Raw genomic sequence first — 6,345 nt, 5'->3', positions numbered from 1 at the left:
AACAACTATCTGACTTTTAGAACGTATCTGAAGGCAGCCCTGTTTAGGGAAGTTTTTCATGTTTGATCGTGTTTTTAATATTTTTTTGGAAGCTGCCCAGGGTGGCTGGGGAGGACCAGCCAGATGGGCGGGGTATAAATAATAAATTATTATTATTATATATCTGCATATATTAAAAACAGTCAACACAACTGCATGGTAATATAACCACCAGTTACTGCTGCTGCGAATGCCGCTCACCTGGAATTGTCACAGACTTGTGCTTTTTGCATTTCATAGCATTTTGTCCCCAGTGTTTGCAATTCCACTTCCCCACCCCACCCAATCTTTGAAGCAAGTGTGTGAAGGATAACTCTCACGCATCTGAAGAAGTTGACTCAGGTCCACAAAAGCATATGCCACAGTAAATCTGTTAAGCCCCTGAGGTGCCACGAGGCTGCTTGCTATTTTTTGTTATGTCTTGGTGGCCCTGAATCGCATTCTATTGTTATATGTTGTGCAGAGGCCTGAGGTGCTCTGATATCCTGGAGCCAAAGGCTTGAGGACGGTGGAGGTCCTTCTCAAATGAAGCCCATCTGTGGCAACACCGCTCTGTCCTTGACCCCAGCTGTTTCCCTTTTGCTTTCGGCGGGGAAGGAAAGCCCCTTTGCGCCGGCAAGCTAAGTGCTCCAGTTGCGTGCAACATGTGGGGAGCACCGTTGCAAATCGTGCCGAAAATCGGAGCTGGCAGGACGGCCCAGAAAGCTGCTTTGAAAGGTTATTGAGAGCAGAGCCAAACATTTACGTAAGGCCAACAAAGCCGGTCTCCAGGGTGCGAAAGGGCGTCCGAGTCCCACTCCCCTTTAGCCTTCGGGGCTTTCTCACCTGCCCTTTCTCGAAACGATCCATGCTCTTTTTATTACGATTATTATTTCAAAAAATATTGAAAGGAATAACTTGTGCTCAGATCTGCCGGGTAACTCATGCCATATGCCCGCCGTCCTTCAGACGGGAGCGACACCAAAAGTTCATTTTACCTTCCTCTGTTCTCCCAGTGTGCAGAGGTTTGTTAGAAGTAATTTCAGGTGCTTTCATAATTTCCAAAAGCGGCAATTAGATCACGGGGCTCAGACCGACACTGGCAGTGAAAATAAGCCCCTATTTCCTTTCCTGGGCCTAAGGCTAATCGCTTTGAATTTGCGATGGCTGCTCTTGTTCCCCTGGATTTATCCCTCAAGGGTAATTATAACGTTTCTGAGGCTGGGTCGACCATCACGTTTATGGGATTCGAGATGAGGTTTAACTGTTCCCTTTCCTAGTCAAAACCCTGCGTGTTCCACCAGGAATGGAACCCTCATGAAAATCCACTAGCATTTTAGTGTAAATTTATCCTATAACCAATTTTGCCTCATATATGCATTTTTGCAAAGCAGTTTTCCAGGATTTTTTAATTTTCCACTGAGGGGCCCAGTCACCTGATGTCAGTGTGATATGTCAGGTGACTGACAGACCGGCGGTGCGAATGGTCAATAAACAGGTGTCTGGAAGCAGCTGTGAGGGCAAGGAATGAAGAGGACCAGAAGTTGGTTCAGAAAAGTGGCAGATTGCAGCAAATAGAACATTTCTTGGCATCGGATCGTATATGCTAAATGGAGAAATTAGGCCACCCGTCTGTGGCTTTTAAGATTGCATAGCCTGCTCAGTGTACGCAATGCCTTTCTCTCTGCTAGCAGAAAGGGAAGTTGCCCTCTCGCTTTTCAGTGGAAAAAACCAGGAAGAGGAGAGCGGAAAGAGGCGAGGACTTGGGCAGGTTCCCGTATCACACGGAGGTTTTTTCCAGCCCTAGTTACCTGAGATCTCTTAGCCCGACAGAAAACGTAATTTAGCAGGCCCAGTGGACATTTTATCTCTGCGGTGCCATGCCGTGGCTGGCCCTTGGGATGCAGCAAAACTAATTCTTGTATCATCCGAAGCAGAAGGAAATCTGAGGACAGCAAAACAGAGGAGAAGGGCTCGCTATCTGGAGCGTTCCCTAATCCCCGTCTCTGCCAATCCCCGCTATCACCCGATTCATGATGTTCCTGCCATATTGCAGAGCAGGAGATAACATAATTCTAAATCTCTGTTACAGTTTGGGCTCTGCGATACTTGCCTTCGCCTTTCCGCCTTTTATTTAAAGCCGAGCCTATTGCATCAAACGACTCGCAGCTGGGGTGTATGCGCCATGGCTCTCTCTTGTGCTGAATCCCACAGGGTTGCTCCTTGTATCGTTTTTCTAAGGCAAGCTGTTTTAAATCTCTCTCCTCCCCGTCCCCAATTTCTTCCTCACAAAGCAACAGAGCCTTTTAACATCTCCATGTGCCCAGGCCTTGCTGTTAACAGGCCCCCATAAATACTGTGATGTATTTTCCCCCTTACTAAATAACTCTGATTTATTAGTGGGAAAGAAACTGCACGTAATGGCTCCAATATGCAGTTACATGCTTATATAATGTAAACCGGTTGCCGGGTCTCGAGTAGCTGATCACTTGCTGCATTAGACCCTCGAGGTCTCACCTGATGCCATGAATGTAGCCTTCCTTGGGCTGCAGCCTAATTAGTTTACTATGCTAGGGACACGGGTGGCGCTGTGGGTTAAACCACAAAGCCTAGGACTTGCCGATCAGATGGTCAGCGGTTCGAATCCCCGCGACGGAGTGAGCTCCCATTGCTCAGTCCCTGCTCCTGCCAACCTAGCAGTTCAAACGTACGTCAAAGTGCAAGTAGATAAATAGGTACCGCTGCAGCGGGAAGGTAAACGGCATTTCCGTGCGCTGCTCTGGTTCGCCAGAAGTGGCTTAGTCATGCTGGGCACATGACCCGGAAGCTGTACGCCGGCTTCCTCGGCCAGTAAAGCGAGATGAGCGCCGCAACCCCAGAGTCGGCCATGACTGGACCTAACCTTTTACTATGCTGCCTTTTGACCATCACCTCCCCTAAGGCTGTTCACAAAGACTAACACAAATATAAGATGAAATACAACCCGGGGGGGGGGCTGAAGACAATGGAGCCACTGGTGGGCTTCCCTCAGATCCACCCCTTGCCCATTTAAGCAGCCAGCACCCGGGGGCTCAGCCTGTTTGTTCCTGTGCTGGGTTTCCCTGCTCACCCACCCTCGGTTTAAGCTGATAGTCAATGACTTTTCTGTGGCTACAGTGGTTGCCGTTCTGAGAGCCAGTGTGGTGCAGTGGTTAAGAGCGGTAGTCTCGTAATCTGGTGAACCGGGTTCGCTTCCCCGCTCCTCCACATGCAGCTGCTGGGTGACCTTGGGCCAGTCACACTTCTCTGAAGTCTCTCAGCCCCACTCACCCCACAGAGTGTTTGTTATAGGGGAGGAAGGGAAAGGAGAATGTTAGCCGCTTTGAGACTCCTTTGGGTAGTGATAAAGCGGGATATCAAATCCAAACTCCTCCTCTTCTTCTTTATGGGCTGGGTAGGAATTTGCCCTCCGGGCTAATTGGCACTGACCCTCATAGCAATTGTCACAACTGGTTGGGCATTGGGGCAACCCTTTGTTTTGGATGGAAGGGAGGTTGTAGACTCTGCCCGCCCCTCCAAACGCTGGGGTATCCTGTTAAAGCAGCCTTTCTCCACCTGTGGGTCCCCAGATGTTGTTGAACTACAACTCCCATCACCCCTAGCTAGCAAGGCCAGAGCTCAGGGATGATGGGACTTGTAGTCCAACAACATCTGGGGACCCACAGGTTGAGAACCGCTGTGTAAAAGGGATCCGGGGGGTGGCCCTGTCCGTATGCCCTGGGGGATGCCAGGGCCGAGGTTTTGGGAACCCCCCACTTGGATTGACCACATGTCACTTCTGGCATGCTGGCCGGAAGTATTTTGATTGCCCTAAGCCAAGCCTCTTTCGTCTGTATTCAATAAAGTTGTGGCCTGTTTTGACCCAAACCCCAGTCTTATTGGTCTTTTACTATTTTGGTTGGGGTATGGGAAGTCCGATGCCTGGTCCTGCGAGGGTGCTGAATTGTCAAGAAACAACTCAGTTCCCAGCACCCTTAGAAAGCTAAGAGTTGTAGGCCAAAAACATCTGGAGGGTGTAGGCTGAGGAAGCCTGGTCTAGGCCGCCCTCTACATCAATATAGGGCTGCCATATGTCCGGGTTTCCCCAGGAATCAAAAAGCACCTTGGCGTCTGGGGGGATTTTGGTGAAATCAGCGAAATGTCCGGAGAAACCCTGAGAAACGGCAAGGGGTGTTTCCTCCTAGCCTCTGCATTTTGGTTGCATGTTCGGTATGCATCATCTTTATTTAATTCCCACTTTCTTGTTTAGTCTGGTTCTGTTGGTTTGAGGCTTGATATTCCAACCTTATTGTTTTTAGATATTGTACACTGCTGAGAGATTTTTGAAATGTTACGCAGTTTATAAATGTTTTAAAATAAATAACAAAAAAAGTTGGATGATATTCAGTGGTTGCTAAGAGGTTTTAAGCCCCCCCCCATTTAACAATGCAGTGGTACCTCAGGTTAAGTACTTAATTCATTCCGGAGGTCCGTTCTTAACCTGAAACTGTTCTTAACCTGAAGCACCACTTTAGCTAATGGGGCCTCCTGCTGCTGCGCTGCCGCCGGAGCCCGATTTCTGTTCTCATCCTGAAGCAAAGTTCTTAACCTGAGGTACTATTTCTGGGTTAGCAGAGTCTGTAACCTGAAGCGTATGTAACCTGAAGCATATTTAACCCGAGGTACCACTGTAGCAGAAACAATGTTATGTACTGAGTTGAATAGGATCCAAACTGCAACAGTCTGATTGGTCCTAGAACAATAGGATTCAGAATGCAGCAGTCTGATTGGTCTTAGAACAATGTAGCAGTATGATTGGTTGGCAGGAACCACCCAATCATGCTCCAGATAGAAGTGAATCCACAACCTGATTGGCTTACAGTAGAATTCCAGAATTAGCCAATCATGTGCAGCCCATTGTGTAAATAATGTATATAAAGCAGATACTTTGAGGGGACTTTCATTCATTTCTCCTCACCACTATGAGCTGAATAAAGAGCATGAAATCATGACTCTGAGTATATTTCAAACAACATGGGGGTTTTTTTTTGTTCTAAATTAGGCACTTAAGCCCCAGATCCGCAGTAACTAGATGTAGTTTTGTCTGGCTCACGGCTTGCAGTTGGTTATTAGCGCTGCACCTCGGCCGCCATTTTGCCTCTGGCTCCCTCCCCACAAACCACAACTTTGCAGCTGTATCCAGTTAGTAGACACTGGCATCCTAGTAAAAAAACACAGAGTAGATTTGGAAAGCCTCACGTCTGCCCACACCTGGTCTATATTATAACCATCATGGGGTCTCAGCATCCTTGTGGCAAATTTCCCAGTCGCTGAATATATCATTAAGCAGAATTTATCAGATGGATGACAGAGAGACTTTCTTAAAGATAAGCACAGAAGTTAACTCTTGGCGTGTATAGACCGCCCATGTAGTTCGATTGTGCCCTGGCAGTAGACTTGTTCACACATTACACCGAACTCGGGTACGAGCTGTCTCTGCACACGAGCTTGTGTGAAAGAGTGTACACTTTTTAATTTGCACAGCCCAACCATTGTCTGCGCAGACTGTACACACACTGAACGCCTCATGTGAAAAATGGTTTGAGTGTGAAGCACCACTGTATGTTCACATTGGTGCATGTATTGCACACTCATTGAACGTAAGGTATGAATATCATTGGTGTTTACAGCTTCTTATACTGCGACAAGATGTTATAGAAAACACAAGACAGCTGCTCAAAATGGCAACCTCATGGTTGTACCTCCCTCTCAAGAACTAAAGAAACTTTGTGTAAGAGCATAACATCACCATGTTGTGCATTTCCCCATTTTTGCTGTAGGTTTTCGGATCAGCTGCAAGGTTGCTGTAAAGCCTTAAATTGAGGGTGCCTCTGGATGAGCAGTTTATTGAGCATTCACCATGGTTTGTTTGCGGTGAGATTAGACAACATTTGGCTCCTTAATGAGCATTCACACCGATTTGTTAGCAAGGGAGATTAGATTGTTTTGCATCAAATTAAGCGTCACACTTTCCAGTGCAGTTCACCATCACTTTGCAAAAACTCGGACCTTTTTCTTGCACAATCAGTTATAACTATATGACTTATGTGGACATATATAACTATATGTCGCTTAGTGGAACAGCATCTGCCTTGAGATCTCCTAATAAGGACCAGGAGAGTTTCTCTGTCTGAAACCCTGGGGAGCGGCTGCCAGTCAGTGTAGACCAGGCATAGGCAAACTCAGCTCTCCAGATGTTTTGGAACTACAATTCCCATCATCCCTGACCACTGGTCCTGTTGGCTAGGG

The sequence above is a fragment of the Podarcis melisellensis genome (genome assembly GCF_964234715.1).
Source record: "Podarcis melisellensis genome assembly, chromosome: 4".
NCBI lineage: Eukaryota > Metazoa > Chordata > Lepidosauria > Squamata > Lacertidae > Podarcis > Podarcis melisellensis.
Note: the sequence above shows the minus strand (reverse complement) of the source record.